General features: G+C 48.5%; 1 pseudogene; it reads right to left on the bottom strand.

The window, feature by feature from the left end:
- Positions 1 to 16,510: 16,510 nt before the first annotated feature.
- On the bottom strand, positions 16,511 to 20,927 carry LOC136469620 (fatty acyl-CoA reductase 1-like; annotated as a pseudogene).
- Positions 20,928 to 21,399: the final 472 nt, after the last annotated feature.

The raw sequence follows: 21,399 nt of genomic DNA on the forward strand, positions 1-21,399 counted from the left end.
CAGTTTCGACGAACTCGATGACGATCTGCCCTCCATCGACACAGTCCCTGAGAAAGTGAAACTTCACGTCGATGTGTTTACTCCGATCATGCAGAACTGGATTCTTTGCGAGGGCAATGGCGGGCTGGTTGTCCACCATCAGTGCTGGTGGGTGAGCTTCCACGCTGGTCAGCTCGTCCAGCAGTCGGCGTAGCCACACAACTTGGCACGCCACTACGGCCGCCGCTACGTCATCTGCCTCGCACGTAGATAGCGCCACCACCTTATGTTTCAGCAACAACCATAAAATTAGAGCCGGCCCGAGGAAGACAAGCACGCCAGAGGTGCTCCGTCGTCCGTCGATGTCCCCCGCCATGTCTGCATCACTAAACACAGTGAGCTGCAGCCTACTCCCGCCGGTTTTGGGAAAGATGATCCCTTGATCCACCGTCTCCTTCATGTAGCGTAGTAGCCGCTTCACCGCAGCCCAGTGATCCTCTCTGAGATCCTACATGAAGCGACTGACGTAGCCCACGACGAACGTAATGTCCGGCCTCATGTGGACTAGGTAGCGTAGACCACCGACGATGCTCTAGTAGAGTGTTGCATCCACCTTCACCGTGGTGCTAGCCTTCGTCAGCTTCAGTCGCTCCTCCATCGGAGTCACACATGGCTTGCACTTAGCCATGCCGCTCTGCTCCAACAGCTTCGAGGCATATGCGCTCTGACCGAGCGTGAGTTCCTCTTTCCCCTGTCTCACCTCGATGCCGAGGTAGTAGGAGAGCGCACCGAGATCGCTCATTCGAAAACGAGCCGCCATCTCATGTTTGAAGCCATTGATGTCCTCCGTGTGCACGCCAGTGACGATCAAGTCATCCACATACACGCCGACGACGAGCTCCTCTTTTCCCCATCGCCGTGTGTAGAGCGCGTGCTCGGTTGCACACCTCTGAAACCTAAGCTCGCCCAGTATGGCATCAAGCTTGGTGTTCTATGCTCGTGGGGCCTACCGCCGCCCGTAGAGCGCCTTGCGTAGTCGGAGCACCCTATGCTCCTTTCCCTTGATGGCGAAACTTGGAGGTTGCCTGACAAAGACCGTCTCCACCAGCTCGCCATTGAGGAAGGCCGATTTAACGTCCAAATGATGGTTGCGCCAGTCCTTTGCTGCTGCCAAGGCTACTAGCAAACAGACAGACTCCATACACGCTACTGGCGCAAATACCTCCTCAAAGTCGATGCCCTCGCGCTGAACAAAGCCTTGGGCGATGAGGCGCGCCTTGTGCTTGACAATGGCGACGAGCTCGTCCCGCTTGACCTTGTACACCCACTTCAGGCTAATCGGATGGCATCCTGGAGGTGGATCGATGAGCTGCCATGTCTCATTTTCCTCGATCACCTTCATCTCCTCCAGCATCGTCCGTCGCTAGTTTCTATCGCGCTCGGCCAGCGTGAACATGGGTGGTTCCTCTACGCTAACAAGCAGCTGCATCATTGAGTAGCCTACCCACTAGGCTTGAGGGCCTTATGCTGCCGACAATGTCATCCATCCTGTGGAACCACACCTCCTCACCTTCGTTGAAGGCATCCACGAACTCAGTGATGTCACTTGGAGGTAAGGCGAACTCGATCAGTGTTGATGGAGTTCCCTGTTTCACCGGAGTGCTCGGCACAGCACCTAGAGTGCTCGACACCCTAGTTGCAATGCTCGGCACTGCTTCTAGACAGCTCGTCATAACTCTTGCAATGCTCGGCACCACTATAGGAGTGCTCAGCCTCAGTCTTGGAGTGGTCGGCACCACTGCAAGACCTCTTGGCTCCACCACGGGAGTGCTAGGCACCCATCCTATAGTGGTCACCACCACTGCAGAACCTCCCAGCACCACTCCTGATGTGCTCGGCATCCCTCCAGAAGTGCTCGGCACTGCCCTAGGAGTGCTTGGCTCTACCACTGGAGTGCTCAGCACTCCTCCCAGAGTGCTTGGCACCTCTTTCCCAATGTCTCCACCACCGTGGATGACTAGGTGCTCGATGACGAAGGTGCTGGTGAAGCCGCCAGCTTCCCCTATGCTCGGACTATTCTAGTCCCAAGCCGCCTTCTCGTCGAACATGACATCATGTGAGACAAGTACCTTGTCTCCGCATGGGTCATAGAGTCGATACGCCTTGGTACCCTCTACGTAGCCTAGGAACACCATCGGTGTGCTCCTGTCCTCTAGCTTGGTGAGGTTCGGCTTCATCTTCCTAACATGGCCGACGTAGCCAAATGTCTAGAGGAAGGACACGCTTGGCTTGCGCCCATACCAAGCTTCAAATGGTGTCTTGCCTGTTAGGGCCTTGGTCGGAGCGCAGTTGAGGACGAACACCGTCGTGGTCACCGCCTCACCCTAGAACCTTGCCGGCATGCCTTTGGCCTTCATCATAGATCGAGCCATGCCGACCACCGTCTGGTTCCGCCTCTCCACCACACCATTCTGTTGCGGTGAGTATGGTGCGGTGTGGTGTCGCACCACTCCCTGATCCACGTAGTATGAAGTGAACAACATCAAAGTAAATTCACCGCCGCGATCAGTCCTGAGTACGCCGAGCTTCTTGTCGCTCTCGACCTCTGCCTGCATCTTGAACTTCTTGATCGCCGCAGTTGCTTTGTCCTTGCTTGTCAGGAGTTGCAGCCACATGTAGAGACTACAATCATCCACGAGCAGGAGGAAGTACCACCAACCACCATTTGTAGCTGGCGTGATCGGCCCACAGAGGTCGTCGTGGATGAGCTTGAGAGCGTCCTTCTCGCGATACTTGGCCGCCTTTGGGAATGGTAGCCTCCTCTGCTTCCTGGCCAGGTAGCTATCACATAGGTTGCCTCCGTGCTTGATATGGGGTAGCCCTTGGACCATTTTCTCCAGCCGACCAAGCACATTGAAGCTGAGATGTCCAAACCGAGCATGCCACATCCACGATTCCTTGGTGTGCCTTGCTGCCAGGCACACTAGCTGCTCTACCTTTAGGTCGAGCAGGTACAACCGGTTCAGGGACCTCTTCACCTTGGTGAGAAGTTGCTGCTCTCGACCCCTTATCTTAAGGACTTCATCCTTGATCAGTACCTCGCTACCGCGCTCATCTAGCTGACCAATGCTGATGATGTTTGAACGTAGCTATGGGATGTAATATACATCCGTTAGCACATGGTGTTCCCTATTCTAGCACCTAAAGATGATGGTGACACATCCTTGGATGCCACCTGTGAGCCGTCACCAAACTTCACCGTACTGGTAACATCGTTGTCGAGCTCAAAGAAGGATGCCTTGGAGCCCATCATATGGTTGCTAGCACCAGAGTGCAAATACCACCGCTGATTCTAGTCGGCGCCCACATGTCCAAGGTGGACTTAGGCGCATGGTTCATTGAGGTTGACAGTCTTCAGGGCCTTCCCAGGTCCTTCCACTGTCGTCACCTCTTCCCTCTCCTCAGCCTCGATGTTGTGCAGTGTACAGAACATCGCCATCAGGATAGTGGCCTTATCTTCATCATCAGCTTGTGCCAAATGAGCCTCAACCTTCTTATCCTACTTGCGATTTGGGCACTCCTGTGCCCAATGTTCCATCTTCCCACAGTGTTGACAGGTGTTGGGGTCGACTTGCTTCTTCTTCTCTAAAGAAGCCTTGCCGCGGCGCTTGCCATTGCCACCACGGCTGGAGGAGGCTGCCTTCCTGGACTTCCTTCGAGCAACCCACTCCTTCTCTGTCAGTAGTAGTTTGTCGCTGTACTTCATTGCTGTCGCCTGCTCCAGGCACTCGTCCATCACCCATAGATGGCCTATCACATCCTCAATGGTGAGGGTGGACAAGTCCAACATCGTCTCTATGGAGAGAGCGATCTGGATGTACTTTGCCGGTACAGAGTGGAGGTACTTGGAGACCGCCTCCTCTTCGTCGATGGTGACATTGTGGCTCTTTAGCTTGCTGATGAGCGTCTACAAGCGGAGGGAGAAATCCTCCACCATTTCACCATCCTTTAACTTGAGGTTGGCATACTCCTGCTTCAGAAGCTGGGCCGTCACCTTCTTTGCGTGGTCAGAACTGACGTGCATAACCACAATAGCCTCCCACACCTCCTTAGTAGAGCTCTTCACCCCCAACGGCTCCCTATACTCCGTCGGTACAACAGCGAGGATAGCCTTCAACACTACATGTCATCTTTCTCATTGTTGATGCCCTTATCAACAGCATTCTAGAGCCATTGGGCTCTAAGCTTGACCTTCATGGTCACCGACCACTCTTCATAGTTGGTGTGAGTCAGCATCGGCCAATTGGTGCTGCCAACCACCCGCACCGTGCGAACAACAACCTTTGATCGTGGCTGGGTAGCCACAGCAGTGCCACTGTTGTCGCCTATCTCCGAACCGCCCATCATCGCCAGTGGTTAGTTTGGCGACTATGCTTGTATGGCTCCGATACCACCTATTAGCCTATAGGATCATCAGCTTAGGTGAGTAAACTACTCACCATTCTTGTCGAGCACCCGCTAGTGTTGTTGAGCACCCACTAGCTAAGCCGACCATGAACAAGCGTTGTCCGTCCCCACACATTATGGCTAGAGGTTGAAGAAGAGGGAGAACAAAGCATACACACATAGTACAAGACACCAGCGTTGGTCGAAGCCCTGCATGGGAGATGGCAAATCTAAACTCTCTTTACTGAGTTGCCGTGGTAGTCTATTTATACAACTGTATCCATCTAGTCCTAGTACAGCGCACATGCTGCAATAGTAACTAGATAACACAGTAGGACTGACTTCTGCGCCTGTCCCTGCATGTGGCTATAGTACGACAGGTGAGTCATTCGGCACCTACCTCTACAGCGGCTATAATACCACATCAAGGGGTCTTTTTGGTGCCACTTTCCCCTTGTTGTGTGTTCACACAAGGAAATCAATAGATTATTCTAACATTTATATGGGCAGCAGCTACATTGTGTACCTACATACAAGTTTTCATGTGGAAGCGGTTATCATTTCAAGCCTTCTAGATATACCACAAGGTGAATAAAATTTTACAAAAAAGAGTATCAGGAGTGGATATGAAGCTTTGTAGGATTAATTGTATGCTGTCTATTTCTTGAGGGAGGTTATCAGTTCTTATTGAAGGGGTGAAGGAGAACCATACCGCTCGAGGGAGATCGTAGTGGAAGAACAGGTGGGCGTCATCTTCAACAGCACCGCAAGTGGTGAAGTGGAGCAGTGTTCGTCAATGTGGTTGGAATACATGGTAGCTCTTTCTGTAGTGGCAAGAGCACAGCGGATAAGCCTCTAAGTGAAGGCTTTGATTATGGGTGGGAGATCCCTGGTCTTCCAAGCGCACCTAAGGATGTGGTTGGCCTGGTGAAGGATGCTCCAAGAGCCCTGTTGAGGAAGTTGGATGGAGTTCTGAGTGGAGAGGTCCCTGTAAAATTCTTTTGTGGTGCAGATGCCGTCCCTGGAGGGTTTCCACCAAAGAATATCCTACTGGTCAGTAGGCACAGGATGAACAGAGGTGATGGCTTGGACTGCCTGATTGTCAAAAGTGTTAGTCAAAAGTTGTAGATTCCAAGTTTGAGTGTTAGGGATCCAAAGGTTAGAGGCAGTGGATGGAAGTGGCGTAGTGGTGACTGATAGTATTTCTTAACCTCTAGGTGTAGATCTAGCGGGTATGAATAGCTTGTTGGTGTACCTTGGTAGCTAGTGCACCCACGGCCGCCGTCATGGTGGTCACATCATGTTGGAGTAGTGGTAGTCCTAACACCCGCGCTAGGCCGTCGTAGGTGCAGGCATGGTGCAGTTACAGCGGTCGAAAGCATCCTAGTGGTGGCACTACAGAGGCAACGGTGAAGTCGGTGGGGCTTCCCATTGCTGGCAGCACCCTTCTCTTTAGATCGAATAGGGTTAGAACCTTGGTGGGGCGTCTAGCGGCTCAGGAGAACCTCATACTATGTGCCCCGGCCCCCACCTCCCTTTTATGGTGTTGTACGATAGGGGCCCACCAACCAGGGAGCGGTTGGGCGCCCCTGATCAGGGCATGGATCCAAGGGCCAAATTGGCCGTTAGTGGAGATCAAACTAACATTCTCCCCCTTGATCTCACCTTATTCCTTAAACTTAACTTACTTACTTTATCTTGTTTCCATTCCATCACAGATCAGTGTGTAGAGCGTGCCTCATTATCATGGTCTGTTGCCATTAGATTAAACAACTATAACACACCTCTCTGTTTTAAAACAGATACTCAACTAGGCCCTTAGTATCCAGAAATCATAGGCTTTCTCATAAACCTATGTCGACTGTGTGTTCTCTGAACGCACTGGGTGGTTAGCCTTTGGTAAGTGGATCCACAAGTACTTACTCGGTACTTATGTGCTCAATCTTTCAAAATAATTCTAGATTTTCTCCTTTACAACATATACCTGAGTGTCAATATGTTTGGTAGCACACTTAACTTGTTGTCTTAGGAGTTAACTTACTTTAAATAGTTATTGTTGTTGTCTACCATTGTTAAATCCGGGTATAAATTCTCTTAACCTCCTTTTGCCAGTTACTTAAGCCTCATGACAAGCTATACTATGGTATGCATCACTGATGACACCGCAACTATTTCTTTGGAGCTTTTCCACAATAATACTCTAACTGCGAGTGTTAGCAACTACTGTGGATTTCACTACACATCTCGCCAAAACTTAACATTTGTACCCACAACTGTTTGAGAGTACTTGTTCTTTTTTACTTAGCATGAGGCCTATGATACTTTGCAAAATTGCAAGACATTTTCAACTCTATTCTAGTGATCCATATCTGGACTGGACTTCTACCAAAATATTCCAGAAACATAAACTATGTCAGGGTAAGTTCTTACTTGTACTTGTACACACATCAAGCTTCCAACAGCTGAAGCATATGGAACCATATTCTTTTGATCGATCTCATATCGGTTCCTAGAACACTTAAAGTTCCCAAATCTATTACCCTTGACTATAGGAGCAGGCGTAGGCTTACTCGCATGCATACTTTATTTCGTTAGAATCTTTTCTAAGTATGCCTTTGCGATAGTCTTAATACCCCATTTTTATCTATCTCGGTGAATTTTGATTCCTAGAACCAATGACGCTTCACCAAGATCATTCATAATGAAACTTGAGGACAAAACCTCTTCTTCTCCAATAACAGATTAACATCACTACTAGTGAGTAGAATATCATTTATTCACAGGATGTGGAAAATGAATCTTCCATTCTTGAACTTCGCATAAACGCTACTATCCTTCTCATTTTCTTTAAAGCCCAAACTTTATCATTGTTTCATCAACTTCAAATACTACTGTCTAGAGACTTACTTTTAATCCATAAATGGATTTCCATAGGCCGCATCCCATATGTTCTTTTCTTTCATGACAAAACATTTTGGGTTGTGCCATATAATTGTTTTTATATAAATCCCCGTTGAGAAATGTTGTCTTTATATCCATCTGATGTAACTTTAAATTATAATGTGCCATTAAACACCATTATGATTCTAAAAGAATCCTTACATAAGACTAGAGAGAAAACTCTAATTGTAATCTTTTCATTCTTTTTGCTTAAAGCATATTGCCACAAGTCGTGCTTTATATCTTTCTACATTCCCTTTGGAGTCACATTTTGTCTTGTAGACCCATTAATAGTCTACTGTTTTGGATCCATTAGGAATTACTTCTAAGTCCCAAACACATTGGTATTCTTCGAATCCATTTCAACTTTTATAGCTTCTTGCCATTTAAACGAGTAAACGCTTCTCATGGCTTCTTTAAGTGAGGTGGGATCACCCTTTATTTGAATTTCTTTACTAACATAGACTTCATAATCATCAGAAAAACTGGTTTACTAATTCTTTAAGACCTTCTGGGGCCTCAGCTACTGGTACTTTCATATGGGGCTGTTGTTGCCCTTCATTGCCAAGAGACAATTGGTTCTACAGTCTCCTGTATCATAAGATCCTTGTTTACATTATTCATCTTCTACGAACAGCCAACAACAGGTGTTGTATAAGTCATACAAAATCAACAGGTATTAAGAAATTCGTTGTTTGAATCACTGAAGGGGCACGTAGTCCTGCTTCTCTTCAAGTCTTAGGTCTTTACATACCTCTACATACCATGCTCCCCCAGATCTTCCTATCTTTTCTAAAGATAGTGTATCTTTAAATATCTTATTTTGGGTTTAATCCATTAAACTCTCATATGACGCTTTTAGCACTACCTTAACATCTTTGAGACTGACTATGCTATTTTCCTATCGGAACTTTAAAAGGTCTAGGAATTTAGCTATTTCTTTGCTTAGGGGTATTATTGTTGTGACCGTTGTACTCCACCAACGGTTTCATCTTAATTAATCTTTATCTCACTCTTAATAAAGAGTATCTTTTCTTAATTGATCTTACCATTCTCCCCCTTGAAATATGGCATGAACTTTAATGCCATAATTTCGATAACTTTTCAGAAAACTTGTAAACGAGGAGACACTTTTTAACTTACTTCATTCACATGATTGTGTCATGTAAACAAAGTTATTTCTTGATCCATTTACGAGTAAACTTTTCCTATTTCACTTCAACAACTCAACGAGGTCTTTTATTAGCTGTACTTTGCAAGTCACATTTGCATCTTTTTTTATCCTTTAGTTAGTATTGACCATGACGATGTATTTCTTTTATGCCAAAGTTAATACTAGGACAGCATAAAGAGCTACCCAAACTTCTCTCGCTATGCGGGATACAAAAATATATGAGTCATCACAAAACTTCTCCCGCCATACTGAATGGACTAGCATAATTACTATGCCTAAACTTCTCCCCATGCGGGATACATCTATACAAAAACTTAGTTATGACGACTAAAACATTCATGTATACTTCATTTTCCAATTAAATCTTCCCGTTGGTTCTAATTTAATCAAAAAATTAGTAAGCTAACAAAAACTGTCTTGAACTGGCTTGACTCAAGCCTTTTCATTCACTTACCACAGCATTGCAGCCCTTGGCATTTAGCCGAGTGATCTGGTCGATCAAATAAACAAGGTGTTTCTGCATCAATTTTACATCACCGTTGGGCAGAAAATACCATTAATGCATAAAACTCAGAAATTAACTTGAAATCCATATAACTACTCTTCAAAAATTAAATTCTTCCGTTGGTTCGAATTTAATTGAAAGATAATCAACTTCACTGCAGCGAAAACATGTTAATAAAATACATTCTATTAGTTCAGGAGCATTTCTTGGTCCTCATCTACTCTCTGAAAAATTGACCATGTTGGTGTGAAATTTATGAGAGATTTAATCCTCAAACTTAAACTGGTTATAATATTGTTATCATCAAAGTTGGTCAGAAAATAACAATACCATAATTTAACATAAAAAAGGACTACTCCTCTAATTAAATTTTCCCGTTGGTTTCAATTTTATTAGAGGATAAACATAATCATAATTTACTAAATATAACAGCTCTTCGAATTAAATTCTCCCATTGGTTTGAATTTAATTAGAAGATAATAAACATTAAACTTTGCAACGGAAACTTAAATATTATTGGTGAATTTTGCCCACACGAAAAATTCTATTTACCATTTTTCTTTGAGCCATTAATCATTTTCTAGGAAATAAACAATTTACTAGAAAAGGAAAAAAAAGAAAATGGCTCAATTCATTCCTGTTCATTTGGCCCGGACTGAATTCAGCCCGACCCAGCTCACGTGCGCGCCTGCAACCCCTTCCCAGGCCACAACCTGGGCCTGGGCCAGGAAAGCGGCCTAGCGCTCTAGCCCGCTTAGGCCAAATTCGATCTAGTTGATCTGCGTCATTCGATGGAGATCGACGGCTGCGCGTGCTCTTTGGCCAAACAAAAACGGCGTTGGCCGGCTCCCCTCACAAAACCCTAGCTCATTTCCTTTCTCTTCCCCTCCTGTCTCTCTTGCACAGCCAACGAGCAGGCGACAATGGTGACGCCGCCCGATCTTAGCCGCACTGCCGAGGGGCTGCTCGTCGGAGCGCACGTGCATCCGAGGCTGCATGCGGCCTCGTCGAGCTACCTCATAGTGGCGCTTGGAGGTGAGGCCGGAGCCAAGAGAGAGAGAGAGAGATGGCGCCGTCGCTGGCCCCCTCACCAGCATTCGTGCTCCCCAGCGAGTGAGCGCGCCGCCGTCGAGCGGCCTGGCCGCGGCGCCCTAGCACGAAGCTCACGCAGGCCCGATGAGCATCGGCTTGGAGTACTTCTCACGTGCCGATGAGGCGGCAACGCGGTGGAGCGCCGAGGTAGGCCTCTTCCCCTCTTCCCCTTTCCCTCTTTTGTCTTTGGATCTTGCTGTGTTCTTCTCAGTTCTTTGCCGATTGGGGATTAGGGTTAGGGTTGCGTTAGGGTTAGGGTTTCATACTGTTGTTCTTCCCCGAGCTATTTACGTGGGTTAGGGTTAGGGTTAGGGTTGCTTTTCAAAACTCGAGGCCCTTCTCACTCCTTTTCTTCCCTGATTTTGGGTTTAGGGTTCGGAACCCTCTGTCTCGATCCGAATTGGATCTTTCTCATCTCCTTCTAAATTGCTACCCCTAATTTAGATCTACACTAGAACCTGGCTCTGGTACCATTGATAGTATTTCTTAACCTCCAGGTGTAGATCTAGCGGGTATGAACAGCTCGTTGGTGTACCTTGGTGGCTAGTGCGGCCGCGGCCGCCGTTACAGTGGTCGCGTCGTGTTGGAGTAGTGGTAGCCATAACGCCCGCGCTAGGCCGTCGTAGGTACAGTGACGGCGGTCGAAGGCGTCCCGGTGGTGGCATTGCAGAGGCGACGACGAAGTCGGTGGGGCTTCCCATCGCTGGCAGCACCCTTCTCTTTAGATCGGATAGAGTTAGAACCTCAGTGGGGTGTCTAGCGACTCAGGAGAACCTTGTACCGTGTGCCCCAGCCCTCACCTTCCTTTTATGGTGCTGTGCGATGGGGGTCCACCAACCAGGGAGCGGTTGGGCACCTCCGATCAGGGCGCAGATCCAAGGGTCCAATTGGCCAAACTAATAGTGACTGGTAGCAGTAAATGGTTATGGATAGAGTACCAAACTAGTAGTCCTGGGCAAATTTTATCGAGAACCGAGAACCGAACCGAACTAACCGAGAACCGAACCGAACTAACCAAGAACCAAAATTTTGGTTACATGTTCAGTTCTCAGTTCTTGGGAACCGAACTTTGTTCGGTTAAATCGGTTCCTCCCCTCGGTTAACCGATATAACCGAAGAACCGAAACCGATGGGAGAAACTTGTAAATCTGTACCAAGAGATCAGTAATTGGGTTGTGAACTTGTGATTTGTGAATGTGCTGATGTGTTAGTTGTGGTTATTTGGTTGTGACTTATTGATTTGCATATGTTGCCATGTCATTTATGCCTTGAAAACAACCAAAATGCTGCTGAATTTTTCTAATGTAACCTGTTCAATAATTGATCGGTTAGTTCAGTTGGAACCGAGAACCGAACCGAACTAACCGAAACCGAACTTGGTCGGTACCGAGTTTTTTGAAGAACCAATTGGTACAGAGTTTCCTAAGAACCGAACTTCCTGAAAAACCGATTGGTTCGGTTCGGTAGAACCGAACGCCCAAGCCTACAAACTGGGCACCACGAAGCAGACCAGATAGAAGTGTTGCCTGCGTGAATCTGGAACACAGTGTTGGTGCATAGATCTTTTTTGACCTGCATGACAGATGACCCAAAAATTGGACCTAGGCCCAGAATTGTTAGCAGTCCAGAATGGGGAGTTGTGAAAGTATTTAGCTTTAAGAACCGAGGTGAGGAGAGGGTTCTTGTCATTAGCAATGTCATAGGCGGCATGAATAATGAGGCTTCTGTTCACAGTGTAGAGGTCTTTGATGCGAAGACCACCATTCTCCTTGCTTTGACATATATCGTCCCAAGCTCGGAAGGCAATTGAGGAGGTAGGGTTGTCCTCTTGAACACCGGTCCACCAGAATCTTCTGATGATTGCTGTAATTTTCTCAACAAAAGTCTTAGAAAAAAGAACAGTGGACATGTAATAAACATGAATAGAGGAGAGAACAGATTGGATGTAGGTGAGTCTCCCAGCGTGATTAAGTTTATTGGCTTTGACAGTAGTAAGCTTAGCCTTGAATTTGTTAATAATAAATTCATAAGCTTTGTTCCTATCATTGTGATTGAAAATGATTGGATGACTAAGATGCATGGTGTTAGGTAGCAGGTCAGGAACAGGGAAAATGTTCTTGATTGTGGCTATAGTATTGCTATTGACATTCCTGCTAAACATAATAGCTGATTTTTGTAAACTGGGTACCTGCCCGACCGATTGCAAAATTCGTGGAGGATAGTACGGATGGTAGTAGCCTCTTGCTCCGTTGCCTGTCCACATAGTATGAGGTCATCTGCAAAAAGAAGAGAGTGGATAGGTGGACAACTGGGCCCAAGAGTGACACCTGTTAGGTTAGAACTCTGCAATTCATGTTGTAAGGTGATGGAGAGCTCATTGATGGCAACCACGAAGAGGTAAGCGACAGAGGGCAACCTTGCCGGATACCACGCTGAGAGAGAAAATCTGCAGTGGGCTTACCATTGACGAGGATAGAGAAGGTAGGAGTGGAGATGCAGGCATGGATAAGGCAGATCAAATGACTTTGAAGACCAAGGCGTCGAAGTGCTGCAGCAATGAAATTCCATTCCAGGTTCCAAAGAAAACACACACACGCAGAGGACGCACTAACATTATGCGGGCTAATCAATTGAGGAGGGGGATTGTCGTCACTCGTCAGGGATGAAACATGCCGATAAAAGAATGTGGCATGGTGAGATCAGAATGAGCCAAGGGTTGCAGACTTGGTCATTATTTGGCATCAATTAATCCAGTAATAATTAGCACAATAATGAATATTGGTATCCTCTTCTGACTTCACACATTTTATTTCTGTATTTCTTTCTGTTAGAGTAACTACGAATAGTACCACATTGTCTAACCACGTGAAGTGTTAGTCCTATGTACTATATATAATCAACCCATGAGGCCCAATGCAATATAACACAATCTCCACCAATTATATTCTCCTTCATGGTATCATTCGCCTAGGTTTAGATCCTAACCCTAGCCGCCGCCGCTTCCGCACCGCGCGCCCCCGGGGAGAAATCGATCTCCGCCGGGGGTAGCGCCACCTCTTTAGGCGCCGGATCCTATTGATCCCGCGCCCTCTTCGTCGTCGTCAAGCGGCAGATCAGGTCTTCTCGCGGCGCGCGCCGCCCTCTCCGCGGTCGCCGTGGAGGATGCTGGGAGTCGCCCCATCCCGCGCCGCCGTGGTGGTGGCTCGGGCAGATCGACCCCAACACCGCGCCGCCATGGTGGCCGCCGGCCAATCTGCGTCATCCTCGTGCGACCTCGTGTGACCGTGCCCCGCCGTGCGCCCCACCCCGTCCGACTCCGGCAGCTCGTGCCGCGAGCCAGGACGAGCCGCGCTGAGGTGCACTATTGCTGGGGTACACCTGATCCGTTGCTGCTGTATCTTTTTGGTTTGCCCGATCACTGATCGGGATTGAGTCGCCCATCGCCAGTCGACCTCGCGCATACCTACTCCGGCATCGGCATCGACTACAATGACATCTACATCTTCGACTGTGTGGCCTGGCTGGGGCAGGCGATGCCGAGGGGACGCCTTCCCGCGTCGCTTCTCGGTCATTCAGTTCGCATGTCTACATCGTCGGTTCGTCATCACCACCATAGATCGGGATGCCTCCGCCGGCTTCTTCCATCGTCGCTCCACCTCGCGCGTACTCGGTCCGTACAACCGATTATGCACGATCCACCTGGATCCCGTGACATCCATCGCCGAGTACTATGCGCATCTTCTCCGAGCAACAGGGCTGCTGGCTTGCTGCCGTGTCACCTCGTCGGGCTACAGCACCGCCGCCCGTGTGTCCGCTTCGCCGTTGCATCTACATCACCGTCCCCTGTGCATCGACGACTGTACTGCGCACTCTTTGCTGCGCCATCCGTCTGCACAAGGTCTTCGTCCTGCTGATTGGGTCTTCGTCATTGAGCTGCCGCTACCCACGCCGTCGCTGAGCCATGCTCGCCGGTCGCACCCCTCGCATCGTCGCTGAGCCCTACTCGCCGATGCTTCTGCTCTCGCACTGCTTCTTCTTCGTCCAGCACAACCACATCGACAGCATCACCGTGGTTGGGGCCCTCTACCTTGTACACCCGGTACTGGCAACACCGACGCGTGCTTTCGTCCCCGATGCGTTGCTGGGACTGGCAAACCCAGCCCACGCCTCGGCGCACAGGTGGCTTGACTGCATCGACTTCGGCATCGACCCTCTCGTTCCTACCCCGTCTGCCTCGACTGCGCCGTCGCCTTTCTTCTACTCTACGACGGCCTTGACTGCGTTGACTTCGGCATCACCCCCTTCCACGACGACTGCCTCGACGCGTCTCCGTCATCATCATGGCGCCCCTCACGCGCCTGCAGCTCCATCGACATGGCAATCCAACCACAACTACGTCGACCTCGACCATCTTTAGCACTGCTTCTTCGACCACGGCTATTGCGCCCTCACGCTCGGCTACCTCGACATCGGCACAAAGGGCTACCGCCTTGCATGAGGACTCATCGTCTTCTTCTCCAGCCACATCATATGCGCCGCATTGACTGTTATGACTGCAGGGGATGTTAGCTTCAGCTTCTTCTCCAGTCTCACCGTCTGCGGCGCTCCCGCTGTGACTGCGGGGGGGATGTTAGAGTAACTAGGAATAGTACCACATTGTCTAACCACGTGAGGTGTTAGTCCTATGTACTCTATATAATCAACCCATGAGGCCCAATGCAATATAACACAATCTCCACCAATTATATTCTCCTTCACTTTCATCCAGAGAAAACAAAAGGTGATGATGATTGATACCTATAGTATTCAAGTATACCATGGATGCTTCTATTGCATTTTTTTTTTGAAAATCAATTAACATTTCCAACAAACTGGAAGTATTAAGATTGTGTACAGTTACATTATCTTAAAACGTTGTTCTCGGCATCAGAGGGAAACTTGTGGGTGACAGATGGCCATGCTGTTTATTTGCATGTACATTAAGGACTTGGTAGCATATAATTGATACAAACAGAGATTACAAGTTCATAGCTGAGGTAAGCTGCGAGCAAACTGGAAGTATTAAGATTGTGTACAGTTACATATCTTAAAACGTTGTTCTCGGCATCAGAGGGAAACTTGTTGAGTGACAGATGGCCATGCTGTTTATTTACATGTACATTAAGGACTTGGTAGCATATCATTGATACAAACAGAGATTACAAGTCATAGCTGAGGTAAGCTGCGAGATTATTTAAGATATATGGAATTTCTCTAATGCAAATATACAAGTTACTACAATATAGTGGACTTATAGTGTGCCACCTTTCTTTTATTTCCTTGATAAATCACCCAAACGCGCTTGTCCAACGAACTTTATTTTCGCCGAGATGAAGGCGTGATGTAGCTTTATACTAATCAAAGGAGAGGCTTCACTTGCACAAATACTTGAGAACACCAGGGATGTGGATTCTGGTGAAGTAATCATCCCAGTTGATGGTCTTGGGGTCGAAATTGAACATATGATCTTCAGGGGTCTACATCACCATTGTCAACCTCAACCGCGCCATGTTCATGTCATCAAAGCTTCATCATCAGCCAACCAAAAATTATATAGGAAACGTGTTAATGAGTTTGTTTTTGTTACATAAGTATAATAATGGAGATAAGTGGTATCGTCTTGCCTCTGCACCACCAACAAGAGGGATGTTTTTGTTATATTTTTTTAGAATTACATAGTACAATGTAGACTATACCATGATTAGTATGGACGATTAATTTGCACACATTATAGTCCAATTCCTAATTAATTACAAGCTGAAGGGTAATTAATTAATTACCATCCGTTGAACAAGGCAAAGCGTCCATAGATGTCACATTGTACTTGCGGTTGAGGTCGTTGTAGAGCCGTGCGAAGAGCCCACAGAGGAGCAGATTCACCAAGTGCAGAAACTACAGTGCACAACAGCTCACTTGAGTAATTGAGACAAGTCAGACAACTACACTCAATTATTAGCAAGCATAAGACATTTAATTTTCCCTCCGATTCTAAATGTACTCCCTCTGTCCCAAACAAAAAAAATGACGTTTTGAATCATGTCCCAGTCATTTTAGACATGGGTCCCATGTAAGATTCCTTTCTCCCCTCCCCTGGCCATCCCACTCGCCCCATCCTGCCGTCGTGATCCCCTCCCTCCTCTTTTCCACCGCCCTCTCTTCCTCTCCAACAGTGACCTCCTCCCCTTCTACTCCGCCGGTCGTCCTCCAGTTCTCATATGCCCACGGGAGGTCGGCGCCCGTTCTCCTCTTTTCCTCCGCTGGCCTCCCTCCTCTAGTCCTCCCCTCCCACCCCCCACCTGTGGCTTCCCCTTCCCTCGCGCTGTCGGAGAGGAGTCCGGGACGGAGAGGGCGTGAAGTCTCTGGATCCGGGCGGGACGGGGTGGCGGCGTGCGAGCGGGTGGTGCCTCCCTAGCAGGGCGCGACGCGGAGCAGATCGATTGTGCGGGACGCGGGATCCCTTGCGACGCTCAACGCGGAGCGGACTAGGGACGAGGCGACCGCGGACTCGGCTTACCGGCGACCGCGGATGCGGAGCGGACCGACATCGAGGCAAATCCAGCGGTGGCGGCGGCACATCCTGAGTAGGCCCCGCCCCCTTCCTTCTTTCCTATCCAGCGCCCCAACCAAGATCCACGCATAGCTGTTGCCGAGATCGACGCCCAACGCCCAGCTCGGGAGGCGGACGGTAGGACGATGCGGCCCATGGCGCCGCGACCTCAGGTAAGTGCAGCCGTCGGGCAAGGAGGAGGAGCGTCCTCTCACCTCTTTCCGCCGATGGGAGGCCTGGATCTGGATGGGGAGGAGAGCACGGGAGAGAATATAGGGGTATTCTAGTCTTTTTGCTTCCTTGTTGGTTTTCGTGCCCAATATTAAGTTGTAGGACATATTGACACATGACCTATATAAAGTTGTATATAAAGTTGTAGGACATATTGACACATGACCCATATGATTAAATATTACCCCAGTTTAGAGAATGAATCTAGTAGCTACGCTGTCAATCTTAAAAAGGTATACATACATTATATTAATTATATTATGAATTAGAGGAGGGAGTATAATACAGCAGTATCACTTATCTGACCTCTAGTGGCAGCTTGAATGTGAGCATCATGTAGAGGTGGAACTGCGTGATTGTGGGGAAGAAGCGCATCTCCCTGGTGGGGATGACGTTGCCGTCCTTCCCCACGCGCGGGTTCTGGTAGAAGTGCCGGCGGCCGGACTCGTAAAGAACGGAGTAGGTGACTGGGTTGCGCAGCGACGAGGTGACATGGTACACCGCGGCACCACCTCTGCACCCTTCTCCTCCGAGTGCGCCACCATGGCCGCCATCATGGCGTTGGCCACCATGTCCCCCGGGATGAGGTCCACGACCACGCCGAGGTCGGCGAGGAAGCAGGAGAGGTTCTGCTTGGCGTAGCCGATGATGAGCGTGTCGATGGTGCGCGTGCCCTGCATCCACCCCGGCAACGGGTCCTCCCGGACGCTGGTGATGATGCTGGGGCGCATGATCACCACGGGCATGCCACCCCGGAGCTGCCCCAAGACCATCTCCCCCATGGCCTTGGTGAAGATGTACGTGTTGGACCACCCAAAGTGGCGAGCCCTCTGGATGCCCAGCTCCTTCATGGCCTTCCTCTCCGTCTTCTCTTGTGCTCGTCGTCACTGACGTCCATGAGCTCTTTCTTGGCTTCTCTGACAAGCCGCAGCTCGGCGTTGACATCGAGGTACTTGCCCTCGAGCAGCGACTCGCCGGGCTTGATGGGCTTCTCTAGGTGGAGCCCGTCCCTGTCGCCGCAGATTAGGGACGAAGCTAGGAAAAAATTTAGGAGGGGCTAAACAACGGCAATTAGCAAGAAAAGAGGCTCAGCAAATCTCAGCCCCTCCTACCTGTACATCTACAGCTGAAATTTTAGACGGCGGCTCTACGGGGCTTTGCTTGCTCGTGAGCGGTAGGGGGGGCTGGAGCCCCCCTAGCCCCACCGCTGGCTCCGTGCCTGCCGCAGACATAAGCTGCAAGCATAGACCAATAATGCAAAGTTAATGTCATTAAGATTAATTGACCTCACAGGCTCTCCTCTTGCTTCGTCTTGCATTGGGAGCAAGGTTTTAGATCTCCATTTACAGCTGCCGCTATGATTGACTATAGTTTTTTTGAGACAGATCAAACTACTGTATTTGTGTCCATGTATAATTTAGCAGCCTGCTATATGTAGCTTCATTTACTCCTCTATTTAGCTGTTTGAGAAGCCATCCGTTAAATCCGTTAGCCGGAGATTTAGAACAATGATTAGGAGTTCTACTGACCAGTGTGGAGACATGCATGAGCATCTTGAGGTTGGCGCACTGCTGGGCGAAGTGGCAGAGGTGCTTCACCCCCATCACGTTCACGTCCAACGAGACATCATATCTACACAAGTCATACAAAAATCAGTTTTAAATAGGGGGGCTAAGGATGACATTCTTCAGTACCGTGCGGCCATGGCCCCCGTGCAAGAACCAGCAAAACTTTACAGAAATAAGAACCTTTCGTATAAGTTGGTGGTCGCCGCAATGTTGACAATGGCGTCTATGTCCTTGGCCAGAGCCTCCAGAGTAGCAGCATCCAGTCCCAGGTTGTCGTAGATGATGTCTCCAGGCAAGGCAACAATCTTCTCCTGGATGAACTGCTGGAACCCGTCGCCGTGCTTCTCGCTCATCAGCTTGCCGAACAGCTCGGTGCCAATCACCTGCATGCACGCGACAGGGAATTGTTTAAAATGTATCGTCATGACCTCTTGTTAGTAGTTACATCACTTTGGTTGTAAAAATGTTATTGCACCTCGAAGATACTGAATTAAAAGAAGCCAGCGCATCAGTAAACACGTACTCCCTCCTTCCCAAAACAATCGCCTTTTTTTTTTTTTGGAAATCAGTTCCAACAGCCCATGCATCGTGACATGCACTTTAGCACTTAAATTAGTATTGTAATAAAAAGCTACTCAGAAAGCTATAGCTAATAAAAGAAGACCCGGTAGTCGTTGGCTATAGCTAGTAAAACCTAGAGCCTGTTTGGATAATTTGGGCTAACAACTGGTTCCTAAACTTTAGCCCTTGAGAATCTAAATAGGTGAACTAATGAGTGGTCTAAAGTTTAGCCAAAACCCTAATTAATTGTTAGCACACTGGTTTATCAAACTCAACTATCATAGGCCAAAGTTCCGGTGGATCGCAAAAAGGCACCGGTACCACTCCCCCACGAGACCCTATCCGCTCGACCGCTCGGTTCCCCTCCCTCCCGCATCCTTCCGCGCCGCCACGTGCATCGTCTCGCCCTCGTGCTCATGGCCAGCCTCCGCCGCGGCCGTAGCTGCTTCGCGCGCGCCCTTGACCAGCCTCCGCCGCGCCAATAGACTGCCTCTGCCACCTATGCCACAGATTCCTGCTCGCTCGACGCTGAATCCTGCTTGCCAGATGTCGATTCCTGCTCTCTCGGCACCTCCACTGCCACCCGCGCCGCTGATTCCTGTTCGCCCGGCACCTCCACGGCCACCCGCGCCGAATCCTCCACGCCGCGCAACCACTGGTCGCCAATTCCGGTGAGCAAGCACACAAATCGTAAAAAAAATCCGGTGAGCAAGCACACAACGGGAACTGCATGTGGCCATGCGCGGGAAGTTGACCTGCCAAAACAAACTCAAGGGTACAATGACTTTGTGTTGAAATAGTAACACTTATGGTGCCGGCAATGCTAATCCACACCGATACACAATGTGGCTTTAATCCCGGTTGGGAAAGGCCTTTAGTCCCGGTTGACTTAAACCGAGACTAAAGATCCTTCGAAGCTAAAAAAAAAATTAATGCATTCCACCCCCATGTTTTATGGGATTCTAACCTAAGACTTCATGCATTGCATGATGCGTACCTTAATTTCCACCCCACCTACATAGCACAGAGTTCTTAGATGGGATGCTTTTCTTTTGAACTAGCTCATAGGAGAACCTTTAGTCTGGATTCGTAATACCAACCGGGATTAAATGACCCTTTAGTCTGAGTTGGTAAACACCAAACGGGACTAAAAGGTCTACTTTAACCCGGGTTGATGTTACCAACGGGAACTAAAGGTCAAGACCCTTTAGTCTGGATTGGTCTTACCAACCAGGACTAAAGATCCTCTGCAGCCTAGAAAACTTAGACCCAGGACTAATGCTTAAATTAGTCCCGGGTCCGAGGCTAGCTAAAACTAATATGCTGAACCAAAAATTTGTTATCTACTTAGTGCCAATTCCGATCCAGTGACTCAGTGTACGTGTATCAGATCACCTACTAGTTGCTCATAATTGTAACACTCCCTCCGCCCTCCGGTTAACAGGCCTGCATGCACTCTAAGGCAAGGAGACAAATGAAGTGCATGCAGAGTCAAGTGACCTCTTCCTGGGCGCGTTGCTTTGCAGATGACGCGTCCGTCCCTCGTACAAGAAGGTAGATCTTGTTGGCATCAGGCTGCACCCGGAGTATCTTCTCCACAAGAACTGCATTCATGCATGTACAAGCCACTTATATGTATGCATATGCAAATCAAAACACAAGATAAACTCAACAACAACACAATGCAAGCTACACTTAGCTACTCCTTTAATTAATAGTTTGAGGAGAGACGGCATATAACATACTCTTCCCAAGGAAGCCAGTTGAGCCGGTGATGAGGATGCTCTTGCCCTTGAAATACGCTATGATCCTCGCCGCGTCCATGCTGTCGTACTCGTACATCATCGATCACGTACGCTTAATTCTTTGCTTCAGGGAGCTAGAGAGAGAAGAGAGGATAAGCAGTGTTATGGTGCGCTGCAGGTGGTGCGTCCAATCTATCCAGCAGCAGCAGGCAGTGAGACTTGGCGGCTAGGAGAGACCCAAAAAAGAGGTCACATACGCGCATCTAGTTATACACACACACACAGCCACACAATCATACAGGGCAGGTAGGGGTGTAATAAGGCCCTGTTTGAATCCTATTTCTGAGAATCTGGATAGAAAAAATCTCACAATCACAATATCTGATATCTCATCCAAAACAGCCCAAATTTTTAGAGGAATTTTAATTCACAATTTTTAAGAATCCTGAAATCCAATAAAATTGTTGGGATTATTTTTACCTGGATTCTTAGAATCCCTTTATTCAAAAGGGCACCTAAGTGCGTCAGATTTGGTTACCCAGTCTACCCAGTAAATTCTCTTTGGGTTTTGG

The sequence above is a fragment of the Miscanthus floridulus genome, chromosome 8 (genome assembly GCF_019320115.1).
Source record: "Miscanthus floridulus cultivar M001 chromosome 8, ASM1932011v1, whole genome shotgun sequence".
In the NCBI taxonomy this organism is placed as follows: domain Eukaryota; kingdom Viridiplantae; phylum Streptophyta; class Magnoliopsida; order Poales; family Poaceae; genus Miscanthus; species Miscanthus floridulus.